We start from the raw sequence: 16,685 nt of genomic DNA, 5'->3' as shown, positions 1-16,685 counted from the left end.
TGTATCAAAACAGCTACAAGATTCAGCACCCAAGGACGACTTTCTGGAAAACAGCCAGGGAAGCCAGGACAACACATCACAGCCACCGTAGACACCAGAGACACAGCTCATCTCACCAGACACATTATCGCTCTCTCCAGCATCTCCACTTCTGTGCTTTTCACAGAAAATGGAGGAATTGGTGTATGCTTGGTCTAAACTCTCTCACTCATTTGCTGCAAGCCCTAAGATATCAACAAAAAAACGGTGGAACCACCAACAACCAAAGCCTGTGGGCCCTGCTCCTGTGAGATCTCTCCGACCGCATCCACAACGCCAGGGCCCAAACCCTCTATCTGCTGAAGGTGAACGAAAAAAAAAAACTGATAGCAGCTCTCAGTGATATGTGTCAGGTCCCCGCTATAATAGCAGCAACATTCACAAATGTTTACAGAACAAGCGGGAACCCAGTGGGCCTGTAGCTTTCTCTATTTCAGTTTTATCATGTGCTAGAAAGTCTAAGGCATTCTCAAGCCGAAGGGCAAATTCATCTAATCTGCAGCCTATTATGCATCAAACTAAGATTGATGTAAAGACACAAAGCACTGCCATCAAGTTAGCATCTTTAAATATTTGCTCACTAAAAAATAAATAATTTCTGATCCATGACTTTATAACCACAAACAATCTGGATTTTATGTTTCTAAACGAAACATGGCTAGAAGACAGCTGCAGTGCAACAATCCTCAATGAAGCAGCCCCTCCTAACTTTAATTTCATGAGTGTCTGCAGTACTGTTAGGAGAGGTGGAGGTGTAGCTGCTCTATTTAAAGATGTCTATCAATGCAAGCAAGTGTCATTTGGTCAGTACTTGTCTTTTGAATATCTAGGGATTGTGCTGAAAGGTGCTCCACGCATTCTGTTTATTATTATTTACAGGCCTCCAAAACACTCTCCAGGCTTTGTTGAAGAGGTCACAGAAATGTTATCAATGATTTCCTCGGAGTTTGACTGTTTTGCTATTGCAGGGGATTTTAATATTCACATAAATAATGCAGAAAACAAAACTACAAAAGAAATGATAACGGTTCTAAACACTGTTGACTTGACTCAGCATGTGCATGGACCCACACACAAATGTGGACACACTTTAGACTTAATCATCAGCAGGGGTCTAAACATTTCATCCACTGTTATTAAGGACATATAACTTTTTGATCTCTGCTACAACTGAATCTAGATCGGTCTCTGTCAGAAGGAGATGCATAAACGAGAACACAAGTGTAATATTTATGAAGGCTATATCTTTAACACCAAGCATTTCTGCAGACTCTGTTGATATTCTCCTTGATTCCTTCAACTCAAAAGTTAAGAATGTTATTGATGATATTGCTCCAATAATAGTCAGTAGGAAAACAAACAGACAGAAATCAGTTTGGAGAAGATCAACAGCAGTTCAGACTATGAAAAGAAAATGCAGAAAAGTTGAGTGGATGTTGCAGAAAACAAAACTTGAAATTCACTATATCATCTATAAAGACAGTCTTCATGCTTTTAATGTTAAACTAGCCACAGCTAGACAAAATTTCTTCTCAAACCTTATAAACAGTAACTTAAATAACACTCGTACTCTTTTTGCCACTGTTGAGAGACTGACAAACCCCCCAAGTCAGATTCCCAGTGAAATGCTCTCAGACAGCAAATGCAATGAGTTTGCTTCCTTCTTTTCTCAGAAGATCATCAATATCAGGAAGGCAATTAGCACATCCTCAAGTAATGCAGAGGTCAGACAGATTCAGTCACAATATCAAAAAGATACTATCTCTATTTTTGAAGCAATTGATAACAAAATTCTGGAAGACATAGTGCTGCACCTAACATCATCAACCTGCTTTCTTAACACACTTCCCACATCTTTTTTCAAAAGTGTGCTAAACTGTTTAGAAGCAGATCTTTTAGAAGTGGGGAATGCCTCACATCTTTCTGGGACAGAAAAACAGCATTTGTTAAGCACCTCCTGAAAAAGAGCAATCTTGATAACACTATTTTGAGCAATTTTATTCCAGTATCTAATCTTCCTTTTATAGGCAAAATTATAGAAAAGGTAGTTTTTAATCAGCTGAACAAATACTTAAACTCAAATGGATACCTGGACAATTTTCAATCTGGTTTTCGACCGCATCACAGCACAGAGACAGCACCCATTAAGATAATAAATGATATTCGCTTAAATTGTGATTCTGGCAAAATATCGGTGCTGGTATTGCTAGATCTCAGTGCTGCGTTTGACACTGTCGATCATAACATACTACTAGAGAGACTGGAAAATTGGGTCGGGCTTTCTGTGATGGTACTCAAATGGTTCAGGTAATACTTAGAAGGGAGAGGCTATTATGTGAGTATAGGAGAGCATAAGTCTAAGTGGACGTCCATGACATTTGGAGTCCCACAAGGCTCAATTCTTGCACCGCGCTTGCACCGCTCTTCTAGTCTGTATATGCTTACACTAAGTCAAATAATGAGAAAGAACCAAATTGCCTATCACAGCTATGCTGATGATACCCAGATTTACCTAGCCTTATCTCCAAATGACTGCAGCCCCATTGACTCCCTATGCCAATACATTGATGAAATTAATAGTTGGATGTGCCAGAACTTTCTTCAGTTAAACAAGGAAAAAAACTGAAGTCATTGCATTTGGAAACAAAGATGAAGTTTTCAAGGTGAATGCATACCTTGACTCAAGGGGTCAAACAACTAAACATCAAGTCAGGAATCGTGGTGTGATTCTGGAGACAGACCTTAGTTTCAGTAGTCATGTCAAAGCAGTAACAAAATCAGCATACTATCATTTAAAAAAAAATGTTTTTTGTTTCCAAGACTTGGAGAAACTTGTTCATGCCTTCATCACCAGCAGGGTGGACTATTGTAATGGGCTCCTCACCGGCCTTCCCAAAAAGACCATTAGACAGCTGCAGCTCATTCAGAACACTGCTGCCAGGATTCTGACTAGAACCAGAAAATTTGAGCATATCACACCAGTCCTCAGGTTAAAGTCCTGCACGGTTTCAGGTACCCGTGGATACCCGACGGGTGACCCGCAAATTTGGCTGAAACGGGTGAAAAATATCCAAATGTGTTGGATACGGGTGCGGGTCGGGTCGGACACAGGGGAAACACAGGTCTAAACATGGGTTCCAAACAGTCACGTGCAAATGTAAAAGTAGTCCTACGTTCCACTTTAAAAAAAAATCACAACCGTGCAACAGCTGCATGAGTAGTTATCAGACGTAAAATATTCCAGTGATGAGGCTCTGCAGTATCAGGACGAAGTGGCTGCTTACATCGATCACAAAACGCCAAAAGATGACCATTTTGACATTTTGTCAAGGTGGCAATACCATGCTCACCTTTTCCCTAATATTGTGCAGATTGCGAGGTCTATCCTCGTAATCCCTGCATCCAGCGTTACAAGTGAGCGAGACTTCTCTTGTGCTGGGTACGTATTCCAAGAGCGGAGGAGTCAGCTTAAACCGTCAACAGTGGACGATGTGCTTTTTTTAAACAGCAATTTAAAACACCACACTACAAATGGGATCTAATCCCCTCGCACGGAAAAAGGTATGCCAATATTGCCCCCATTAGATTTTGGATTCATAAACGGGTGTTACGCCCTTATTAGGGAGCAACAATGAAGGAGGAGAAAGCGTTTTCGGCGGTTACAATACTCTGTATTTTCACATTCTCCATAACTAAGACCATCTCTAAAAATCTCGCAATACGCCGCAACGCCGATCAACATCACAGTCCTGGCAACGGATCGATGTGACTGAAAGGAACGCTCCTCCAAAGGATGGCAGGTTTATTAGGAAAAAATATAAAAATTATAAAAAAAAAAGAAACCTAGGAGAATCAATGAATTGTGAATGGCTTATTACCATTGTGCAAATAATATGTAATCATGTAATCCATAAAAAAGTAACTGTAGTCTGATTACGAGTATTTTAAAAAGTAGTTTGCTCTAATTACAAGTACTTGAGTTTTGGAATCTGATTACGTAATCCAGATTACATGTAATCCGTTACTACCCAGCTCTGCCCATCACATAGCCTACACTGTTGTTATTTGTTTAATTTAACACTGCTAAGTAGCCTATGTGTGCTGTACAGGGTGTGTTTGAACCCAAAATTGTCTGATGTAGGCTAGACAAAATTGCGTTAGCCTACTTAGTTTTGTGGTAACGTTAGCCATGTTCTTTATGTACTGGATTTTTGACAGCTTCGGCTGAGGTTGTCCTTGTGTTTATGCCAAAGGCCGTGTAATAACTTATGTATGAGCTGGCAATAAAATTTGAAAAAGTGTGTCTAATGTGATTGGCCTAACTGATTTGATTTCGGGGTGCAGGTCGGGTGTCGGTTCTATTTTAAGTGGGTCGGGTGCGGATTTTAATTAGTGTTGCTGTCGGAAAACGGGTCGGATTTGGTTTTAAGCACCGCTGGTATGGACGGCTGCGGATTTACAAAATTGGACCCGTGTAGCTCTCTGCCTCAGGTCCTTACACTGGCTTCCGGTTACATTTAGGATTGATTTTAAAGTACATTTAATCGTATATAAGTCACTAAATGACCTAGGACCAAAATATATTGCAGATATGCTCACTGAATATAAACCTAACAGAGCACTCAGATCATTAGGATCATGTCAGTTAGAAATACCAAGGGTTCACACAAAACAAGGGGAGTCCTCCTTTAGTTACTATGCTGCCCGCAGGTTGAATCAGCTTCTAGAAGAGATCAGATGTGCTAAAACACTGGTCACATTTAAATCTAGACTTAAAACCCTTCTGTTTAGCTGTGCATTTTTTGGAAATAGCACTGTGCAATGTCCGAACTGATTTTCAGCACTGCACTGTATTTTCAGTTTTTTTAATGTAAAATCATTTTCTGTTTCTGTTTTTAAATTCATTTTAAATAAGTACATTTTTAAATCATTTTAAACGTTTAAAAATTGCTTGTTTTATTTTTGTTATTTTTCTTCATGATTATTTTACTTTCTTTTATGTAAAGCACTTTGAATTACCATTGTGTACGAAATGTGCTTTATAAATAAACTTGCCTTGCCTGCCTAAGGCAGTTCTGAAGGCGAAAGGGGGTCAAACACAGTATTAGTATGGTGTTCCTAATAATCCTTTTTTATTTAGTTATTTAGTATTGTGTTATTTCGTATTGTGATTATATAACTATTGCAATTTGTGACTTATCCAAATTGTCTATAAAATTATTTGTTTAATTATTTTTATTTGTTTATGTTTGTGTAGAATCAAGGGAAAGATGAAAATAAGAAAGTCTGGGAATGACTGAAGAAGACAGCAGTGAGGGAAGGAAGTAATCAGCAGAATGTAAGTTCTTTGAGAATGTGTGCATTGTTTATTACAGGTGCTGGTCATATAATTAGAATATTTATGACCAGCTTTGAAAACTTTTTTCTACCACATTTTTACCTTCCCTTAACCTCTCTATTTATGTGCTTGGACACAGAGCTCTGTGAACAGCCAGCCTCTTTTGCAATGACCTTTTGTGTCTTGCCCTCCTTGTGCAAGGTGTCAATGGTCGTCTTTTGGACAACTGTCAAGTCAGCAGTCTTCCCCATGATTGTGTAGCCTACAAAACTATACTGAGAGACCATTTAAAGGCCTTTGTAGGTGTTTTGAGTTAATTAGCTGATTAGAGTGTGGCACCAGGTGTCTTCAATATTGAACCTTTTTACAATACTGAGGCATTTCTCAATGTCAAGGATACTTCCTTGGCAGGACTGGTCCTTCCAAGTCACTTCCTTCAGAGGCTAGGCGAGACTCCTCTTTAGCATTCGGAGAACACGTAAATGAAACAGGCTAGCAAATGCACGTAATTGCGTCATTACGTCAGTGAAAAGGTCCGTTTGAGTAATGCTGTGAATGGTATCGTTAAATTACTTTGGACAACTTAACTAGTTATTTATAAAAGAAATGCCGATGACGCAACCAATTGTTAAATGACAGGTCCGGTTCAGTTAACCATTTGTATAATTTAAAATATCAATATGGTAGTAATTTGTACTGGCATTTAAACGTTAAACTTTACTTATATTTACTACAGTTATAACAAATGTTTCGTAACATAAATAAAAACTGTTAATGCTCCGACTCAGCTAACGTTCGACATTTTTGAATTTTTGAACAAGATAGCAAAGCTGCGCGCATAGTATTGTGAGTGATTTGAGAGTACGAAGAGCGCGAAGGATACACATATGCATCCTTTCCTGTGTATGGGATATTCTTCGAACGAAGGACTCAGTCCTTGGTTGAAATTCCGAGGATCCTCGACATTGGAACAGTCCTTCGACGGATGTCGATGACGTAGCATCCTCGAAATACTGGCTTCCAAGGATCCTTCCTTGACACTGAGAAACACCTTTGGTCTCACAGCTGTCTCCTTGCTGAACTCTGCCCTCTGAAACCCCCCCACACCATACACACAGACTCCTCACCCCTCTTCATTTATTTATTTATTTACAACAAGCAAAAAACAGTAAACTTGTTATTACTTGCACTACTGTCTGCTCATCCAGAAACACTGAATAATCCATTCCCATACACTTTACTGTCCATTGCAATAGTGTAAATTATGTTCATATGTTCATAGTTCTGCCTATATTGTACATACACTTTTTTACATAATCCATCTGTATAGTATGTTCATAGTACACCTATCTGTATATCATGCTGATAGTATTTAAATCTGTAAATTATGTCCATAATACTTATCTGTATAGTTATTGTACATATTGTAGACCTTGTATATTCTGTACTTACTGCTTATTGCACTTCTGGTTAGATGTTAACTGTATTTTGTTGCCTTGTTCCTTACATGTGCAATGACAATAAAGTTGAATCTAATCTAATCTAATATTCTAATTATCTGAGATACTGAATTTGGGATTTTCCTTAGTTGTCAGTTATAATCATCAAAATTAAAAGAAATAAACATTTGAAATATATCATTCTGTGTGTAATGAATGAATATAATATACAAGTTTCACTTTTTGAATGGAATTAGTGAAATAAATCAAATTTTTGATGATATTCTAATTATATGACAAGCACTTGTACAAGCTGTGTTTTGATTTAAATGTAGCAATGTACACAGCTGGTCAAAAGTTAATAAGTTTATATTTTAAAGTATAATTTATTTCTGTAACGTGCAGCTGTTTTTTCAACATAATTACTCCAGTCTTCAGTGTAACATGATCTGTAGAAATCATTCCAATATGTTGATTTGCTTGTTGAAAACAGATTTGCAATGTTGAAAACAGTTGTGCTGCCCAATGTTTTTGTCTACACAACATAAAATTGAATTACAGTGGTAAAAAAGACACTTGTAATTTGACAAAAGATTAGTTTTTTTTTCCAATGTTTTGAAAAAAATCACGATTTACACAGAAATATTAAGTAGCACAACTGTTTCCATGTGCATGAATAATGTGATTGTTTCCAATAATCAGAGTAAAGACTTGATCACATTATGATGTTTAAATGTCAAGAGCAAAGATCTTCACTCCATTTACATGCAATTTCCATTATTCATATTATTTGAATTGTGGTTACTTTTTTTATCGCCATTACTCACATAATGTTACCCCATTGCACAGCACAAATGATGGACTCAGAAAGAGTAGGTGCTTTACTGGCCGCTGTTTTAATTTGTCTAATGCAAAACACCTTTGTATGGTTGTATTCCATGCTTTTTCAGCACCTTAGAAAGGTGATGACAATGCCACTTTAGCTGGGGTTACTTTTAACAATTTTCTCATAACTTTGCCATGTGTTATAATGAAAACAATAAACCTGACTGCAATAATATGCTAAATGTTATTAAAAGATTCCAGTTTTGCAAGAAATCTTGAGTCTCTTACTCTGTACCAGAGGAACTCTTTGCTGAAGAAGATCAGGTGCTGAGGAGGAGCCTTGTTCTACAGCAAAACACTGCATAAACCCTCTGTGTGAAGTGTCACCCTCCTTCTCTTGCCTCTTCTGCTGCTGGGGTAAGAAAGACACTCTTCCTCTTCTCTATCGGCTGTCTAGCACCTAACTCTGCCTCCTCAGCACTGTCTGAAAGAGTCTTCTCCACAATCAGTAATCAGAGATCACAGATTCTCCTGAGAAAGTCAACACACTCTTGTTTATTTATTTATTTTTTATCTTCTGAGAAGCTCAAGAATTATGGTTCTTTGGTAATTGCAATATTGTTTAGGTTTATCTTCTGCTAGTGAATCAGTATTAAATACGGAGCCCCACACATAACATGCAAGGAAAAAAATAAATTTTGTGCATGATTTACTAATTTGTTCCCTCGATTTGCTAAATCGTGTTCATGATTTAGTTTACTGTTTTTTCCTGCATGCCATGTAATTAAAGCACATCACCATCAGACATTTATATCAGGTGCCTCATATATGATGCTCAGGAAACAATTTAACTTTTTTTCAGAATTTGCTGAATTGTTTCATATCTTTTTATCATGTCTTATTTTTTGCACCAAATTATGTAGAGCTGTATCAATAAGTATACTGATAATTATTTATAATTTTCACGTTATAATTTTTATAACATTTTCTATTGATTATGTTATGTAATCTATGAATTGATTTGTTCAGTTCCCTTTCAGTCGGTCACGTTTGACGTTACAAATGGGATCTCGCCCGAGAGCCCAATCACCTTCGAGTGGTACAAAACGAGCCAATGGTACACAAAGTACCTTGGTCTAGGGAAATTTGCATCGCGAGCTCCGCCCCCGCAGAGCGGGTATATAAGGAGCAGCGCAAGAAACTCGCATTCAAGCTTTCGCTTCGGAGCCGAGCACATCGCTTGATGCTTTCACCGGAGTGCTACAAGCAAGAGTCACTGGTGTTGGTGTGACGGCGCGATTCAGCGGTTCGTCTGGGTTTCCTGCGACAGCTCCCGCATTCCCCTGAGCGCTTCAACACCTCTGAAAGAGCTATTTCCTTTCACAAAAGAGTACGGGCTGATTTGCGTCTTTTTAAAGATGTCATTTCGCCCGTGTGTTTCTGGTTGCGGTCGATACATCCCTCCTTGTGACGGCCACGATCGCTGTGTCACGTGTCTGGGCTTCCAGCACACTGAGACTGCGTTCGTGGATGGTTCATGTTCTCATTGCGGGGACATGACCATCTCGACGTTGAGATCCTCGGGCCACACCCCCCTCACATACGCCGCAGCCGGTTGAGTTTCTGGAAGAGTTTGCTGGACCCTCTCAGGCTCCTGACATCTCATTCGGAGCTCGTGAAGAGGACCATATGTCGATCGCCACATCACAAGGCGGGCTTGAGTCCTCGGGAGATGAGGATTCATCTGCCTTGCCTCCCTCGGGAGTGCCAGCGTTGTCCGAGTCTGATCCCGCTGGTTCGGTTTCTGGGAGCCTGGCTAGAGCTCCCCAGGCCTTCCTGCTGGCTCATCCGGATGCTCAGGCTCGGTTACGCGATTCAGTTCGCCCGGCGTCCCCCAAGGTTTCGGTGTGTCTGCTCAACAATGGTGGGCAAATATGCCCCTATCATGCGCGCGGAGGTCACGACCCAACTGGCAAAGAGTGCGATAGAGCCGGTCCCTCAAGCCGACATGAAGTCCGCCTTTTACAGCCCTTACTTCATAGTACCCAAAAAGACAGGTGGGTTACGGCCAATCCTGGACTTGCGTGCCTTGAACCGAGCTCTGCACAGACTACCGTTCAAGATGCTAACGCCCAAGCGCATTTTTCGAATGCATTCGTATGATGGATTGGTTTGCAGCAATCGACATGAAGGACGCGTACTTCCATGTCTCCATTCTTTCTCGACACAGACCATTTTTTCGATTTGCTTTCGAGGGGCAGGCATTTCAGTACAAGGTTCTCCCATTCGGTTGGCCCTGTCTCCCCGCGTCTTTACAAAGGTCGTGGAGGGAGCCCTGTCTCCTCTCAGAGAACAAGGTGTCCGTATCCTCAACTACCTCGACGACTGGCTGAACCTAGCTCACTCTCTCGGTTGTGCGAGCACAGGGATCTGGTGCTCAGACACCTCGCCCAACTGGGTCTTCAGGTTAACTGGGAAAAGAGCAAGCACTCTCCTGTGTAGAGGATCTCTTTTCTCAGTATGGAAATAGACTCGACCGCCATGTTCGCGTGGTTTATGAACGAGCGCGCACAGTCACTGCTGAATTGCCTGAGACAATTCGAGGGCAAGAGAGTGGTTCCACTGAAACTGTTTCAGAGGCTCCTGGGGCATATGGCGTCCGCGGCGGCGGTCATACTGCTCAGGTTACTCCATATGAGACCACCTCAGCACTGGCTCCACGACCGAGTCCAGAGATGGGCATGGCAACAGGGCACGCTCCGAGTGACCATCACTCCGGCCTGCCGCCGAAACTTCACCCTGTGGTTGGACCCCTCCTTTCTACGGGCCAGCGTGCCCCAAGAACCGGTGTCCAGACATGTTGTTGTGTCAACAGATGCCTCTGCCACGGGCTAGGGTGCCATGTGCAACGGGCATGCTTCGTCTGGCTCCTGGACGGGACCCCGACTTCAGTGGCATGTCAATTGCCTCAAGTTGCTAGCAGTACGGCTTGCTCTGCACCGCTTCAGGGCCCTGCTGAAGGACAAGTATGTTCTGGTCGGTACGGACAACACTGTGATCGTAGCGTACATCAACCATCAGAGTCTACGCTCCCGCCGCATGTCGCAACTCGCTTGCCATCTCCTCTTGGGGAGTTACCAGCATCTGAGGTCGCTTCGTGCCATTCACATTCCGGGGAGGCTCAATCGTGTAGCCGACAAGCTCTCACGGCAGCAGTCTCGTCACGGGGAATGAAGACTCCACCCCCAGTCGGTTCAGCTGATTTGGGGAAATGCTTCGGAGACGCTCAGGTAGACCTGTTTGCCTCTCCAGAAAATTCCCACTGCCAGTTGTTTTATTCCCTGACCGAGGACACTCTCGGCACGGACGCCCTGGCACACAGCTGGCCGCTGGGCCTGCGCAAGTATGCGTTTCCCCCAGTGAGCCTTCTTGCACAGACGTTGTGCAAGATCAGGGAGGACGAGGAGCAGGTCCTCTTGGTTGCGCCTTTTTGGGCCGGCCGGACCTGGTTCCCCGAACTTGTACTCCTCGCGACAGCCCCTCCCTGGCCAATTCCTCTGAGGAAGGACCTTCTTTCTCAGAGATGGGGCACCCTCTGGCACCCACGTCCTGATCTGTGGAACTTACATGTGTGGGTTCTGGATGGTTCACGGAAGGTTTAGGTACCTTGCCGCCACAGGTGGTAGCTACCATCACTTCAGCTAGAGCCGTGTCCACCAGACACACCTATGCTTTGAAGTGGAGCCTCTTCATCACTTGGTGTTCTTCATGGCGTGAGGACCCCTGGAAATGTCCAATTGGGTCAGTGCTTTCCTTTCTTCAGGGGGGGGTTGGAACAAAGGCTGTCTCCTTCCAACTTCAAGGTCTATGTGGCCGCCATTTCAGCTCACCATGACACTGTTGAAGGTACGTCTTTTGGGAGGCACGATCTGATCATCAGTTTCCTGAGAGGAGCAAGGTTTTTATCTTTGAAAACTGCGCTCCTGACGGCTTTGGCTTTGGTGAAGAGGGTCGGGGACCTGCAGGCATTTTCAGTTGACGAAGCGTGCCTGGAATTCGGGCCGGCTAACTCTCACGTTATCTTGAGACCCCGGCCTGGGTACGTGCCCAAAGTTCCCACCACTCCTTTTAGGGATCAGGTGGTGAACTTGCAAGCGCTGCCCCTGGAGGAGGCAGACCCAGCCCTGGCACTGCTCTGTCCAGTATGTGCGCTCCGCACCTACGTGGACAGAACTCAGTGCCTTAGGACCTCAGACCAGCTCTTTGTCTGTTACGGAGGCCAGCAGAAGGGAAAGGCTGTCTCCAAGCAGAGGTTATCCCACTGGATAGTGGATGCTATTGTCCTGGCTTATCAGGCTCAAGACCTGCCATGCCCCCTAGGGGTGAGAGCTGACTCAACTAGGAGTGTAGCTTCCTCCTGGGCACTGGCATATGGCGCCTCGCTAACAGACATCTGTAGAGCTGCGGACTGGGCGACACCTAACACATTCGCGAGATTTTATAATCTCTGTGTAGAGCCTGTGTCCTCCCGTGTTCTCGCCCCTTTGGGCCAGTAAGGACCTGCTTAGTGTCAATCCTCTTGCTGCGCCATTCCACTCCGCGGACTGGATGCGTGTGCTATTCCCCTCAGGTGAGTTCCTCAGTCAGAATCCTGGGTTCCTCCAGCACTGTTGATGTCCAACACTTGCGTACATGCCCTTTGGTCAGCCCTGTGTGGGACTAGGTGCCTCCATGTGTTGTGATTAACCTTTTCTGGGCAATCCCACGTGTGTATATCCACAGTAAGTCTCTCCACAGCATGTGTCTTTCCCTTGGCAAGCCCCTTGCCAGCTCTGTCGTTGAAACTTCCACCCTGCAGGCTTGGTACCTCAGAGTTCTTATGTATCACCACCTTGGTGGATACCTACGTTCTGTAAGTCCTCCCACGGGCAGGCAGCCTGCTAGCATACGTCCAGCTGGAATATGCTACCCAGTGTATTCTGTGTAAGCTATAGGCCCTCACTCATGCTGGCCTCACGGCAGGGTGCTATCACTCAAACAGGTTGCTGGAAGACAGCCATGTGGCGTTTTGTAAGGGACCCCATTCGTAACATCAAACGTGACCGACTGAAAGGAACGTCTTGGTTACGTATGTAACCCTCATTCCCTGAAGAAGGGAACGGAGACGTTACGTCGCCTTGCCACATCGCTGTTCCGCTGAACGGCCGAGTCACTGGCTCGGCTCCTCAGCGAAGAATTGAATGCGAGTTGCTCGTGCTGCTCCTTATATACCCACTTTGCGGGGCGGAGCTCGCGATGCAAATTACATACGTAACCAAGACGTTTTCTGTGCTCATGACTTTGCATGGTTAAAGAACAGGTGTAATGTTCAAAATGTTTTTGCTTAGTATTTGTAGAAATTAGTGCTGAATAAATGTTGATTTGTGAATGAATGTAGTGTGCTTTTGTTTATTTTTTATTAGAATGTAATGTTTTTGTATTGGTTTAAATTTCATGTATGCAATGAATGTATTTACTATAAATCCCCTATAATTAGATTACAATTAGATTTCATAAGGTTTATTTTTTTTCGAAGGTTTGAGTTTAATAGTTATTTATGTATTTCAAGGTAATGGTCGGAGCACATCAGGACATGGACTAAAGTTGAGGTGTAAATATTAAAAATAAAGGTGGACGTGGTATTTTGGTCGTTAGGACATACTTGGTATGTTGCTGCGACCAATATGATTCGGTACTGTCATGCCCTCACAACGTGCCAGTTTGGTCGTTGGGACGTACTCGCTACGTTCCAGTCACATTCCACTATAACATCACCACAAGGAATATATGGGAATCACAAAGTTACCTCGCTAGAACATTATATGGTACGTCGCTGTGACCAGTGTGGTGCTTTACAGTAATGTCCTCACAACTTGCCAATTTGGTCATTAGGACATTCTCAGCACGCATAGATATATACACTAGATGTCACCTTGGGGTTCTAAGCATGCGTCAAAACCGCCGCCATCTTGGAACAGGGATCTTGTCATAGGACGTAGCTAGGTAATGCTGCGATCTCCGCCTGTACTTTGAATTCATGAAATTATGACGGTCTTTTGTGCTGCGTATGGATGTTCAAATGAAAGAAATCTAAAAACCAGACATCAAGGGATTACATTTCACAAGTGGGAATGTGTTTTATGATATTGAATCGTTGTTCGAAATTGAACATTTTTATATTTATATACACATACACTTATTAATCTAACACACAGGACCGAAGAGGGGAGCGCGTGCAGCCGCCAGACTCCGCCCCTTACCTGGACCCTTCCTCCACGAACAATGCCCGGCCCACACAAATCCCGCAGCATGACGAGGACACCAGATCCCCTGTATATTTTGGACACTCTCCCCCTTTGGCCACTTTTATTCCCTCTTTTGTTTTATTTTCTGTTAATAAAAGCCTCTCCGAGGCCTGATGCCAAGCCCACTGTGTCTGTCATTGGCTCCTCCCGTTACAGTGGTGGAGAATGTGGGTAAGCCTAGACAGCGAAGTTTGGAAACATCTGGTGACATCACTCGCTCGTAAAAGTTAGCGAAAACCCGGACTGGGACAGAGGAATGACGGAGACGGCCTCCCAGCCACACAAAGGGGTAAGTGACTACTCTTTTATGGTCATTTTACCCTGTGGTTGGTTGAGGCTGTCCGGTGCGCTGCGAGAGGTAGGACTGCCCGGAGAGGAATCCCCGCCCTGCCCCACCCACTCTGACCGTTTGGAGCCTTGTTCAGGAAGGTAGCACTCCCGTGTGGGCGGCGCCCTGATGACGGGGATGTTGCTTGGGAGGGGGAATGTGACAAGTCAGCTGCGTCCTACCTGATTTTTATCGGCACCCCTTCCTAAATCGCCACCCTTCACCAGGCTCCCGACAGGAGTGGGTGTGTGAGAGAGGAGAGGTGCTGGATGAGCCAGGGCTGGCGGCGTGTGATGGGGCACACCTGATGTGAATGGAGCCTCATCACCGCCGCTGTTTAAAAGCCCAATGCGCCTCGAGAGACCGGTTTCTTCCCCGTGCATGCACACTGGTGTCCTCGTGGGTCCAGGAAGGGTGTGTTGAGGGATTCCCGCGCCACCAGAGATGTGAGCCGCCGAACCCATGATCCGAATGAGAACCGCACCCGTTTACACGGCCGAAGGGCCAGGATGCCGGGCCGTCCATCCCCTGCAAGCGCCATGGCCGACTAGCAGGAAGCGACTGCTAGACGAAGCCGCCGCCCCTCGTGCCCCAGACCAAAGAGGGGAGCACGTGCGGCCGCAGAACTCCGCCCCTTACCTGGACCCTTCCTCCACGAACACTGCCCGACCCACAAGAACCCAGCAGCACGACGAGGACACCAGATCCCCTGTTTATTTTGGACACTCTCCCCCTTTGGCCACTTTTATTCCCTCTTTTGTTTTATTTTCTGTTTATAAAAGGCCTGACACCACGCCCAGTGTGTCTGTCGTTGGCTCCTCCCGTTACAATACAAAATTGCCTGTTGTAGTATACCTACACCTAAATTTGTATATTGTCATTCCTTACCTACTTATTTGTATTTTTTTTCTTTTATTATCTGTCATTCCTTACCTAGGCCTACTTATTTGTATTTTCTTATTCTTTTATTATGTGTTTTTTGTTCTGTCGCAATCATTCTGTTGCACTGCGGAGCTTCTGTCACGAAAACAAATTCCTTGTATGTGTAAACATACATGGCAATAAAGCTCATTCTGATTCTGAATGTTACGAAATTATATATCTGGTTATGTTGGTTTGTTTCAGTCCTTGGTTAATGACCGCAGCTAATCCATGCTAGCTACCCATTCGTTTTTGACAGTGAACAGAATGTATTTATATCAATGTAATATGATCGTAAGATGTTGGAAATGTGGACAGTTGTTTTGGTCTGTATTCAATAGTTTCTCAGACTGGTGCTGTGTGACACTACACTGATTTAAGGGGGTGGGGGTGGGGGTTCTGTATGAATGTGACTTTAGTACATACTTATTGCGGGACAAGAATAAAGAAAATATCGAATGGTCTTTGGCACCTCAACTATCTAACTTTCACATTATGTTCCTCTCAAATGTGTGATTTGCTTGCACCTGCAAATTGCTTTGTGTATCATATTTAATAAACAACTGGGGGCATTCCAAAATAAAAACTTGTTTAACTCATCATTTTTGTAGGTTTTGCATCTAGTCATTCGAAAAGAATGTCAAGGTTTAGATATATTTCGTTAGAAAAGTATCAGGTTTTACAGTCAAACATTAAAATCTTTTTAGAAAGGGAATACATAGAAAGCATTTTTGTTACTCAGAATTTGATCATTTAAAAATCTTAACAAAATAAGCAATGGATAGTGATAATTCAAAACACTTTATACAAACATATTGTAATTAATTTATTGTAAGCTGCTCATGCCACATGCATTCATGCAACCCCATACCATCAGAGATGCAGGCTTCTGAACTGAGCGCTGATGACAACTTGGGTTGTCCTTGTCCTCTTTAGTCAGGATGACATGGTGTCGCAGTATTCCAAAAAGAACTTCAAATTTTGATTTGTCTGTCCGCAGAACAGTTTTCCACTTTGCCACAGTCCATTTTAAATGAGCCTTGGCCCAGAGAAAATGCCTGCGCTTCTGCATCATATTTAGATATGGTTTCTTTTTTGACCCATAGACGATTTGCTTGCACCTGCAAATTGCTTTGTGTATCATATTTAATAAACAACTGGGGGCATTCCAAAATAAAAACTTGTTTAATGCTGCATAACCTCTTGTATTAGCACCCTACATACATAGAGGCTTTTGGATTCTCATCATTTTTGTAGGTTTTGCATCTAGTCATTCGAAAAGAATGTCAAGGTTTAGATATATTTCGTTAGAAAAGTATCAGGTTTTACAGTCAAACATTAAAATCTTTTTAGAAAGGGAATACATAGAAAGCATTTTTGTTACTCAGAATTTGATCATTTAAAAATCTTAACAAAATAAGCAATGGATAGTGATAATTCAAAACACTTTA

Source organism: Carassius carassius, chromosome 13 (genome assembly GCF_963082965.1).
Source record: "Carassius carassius chromosome 13, fCarCar2.1, whole genome shotgun sequence".
NCBI classification, from domain to species: domain Eukaryota; kingdom Metazoa; phylum Chordata; class Actinopteri; order Cypriniformes; family Cyprinidae; genus Carassius; species Carassius carassius.
This window is presented reverse-complemented; position numbering follows the sequence as displayed.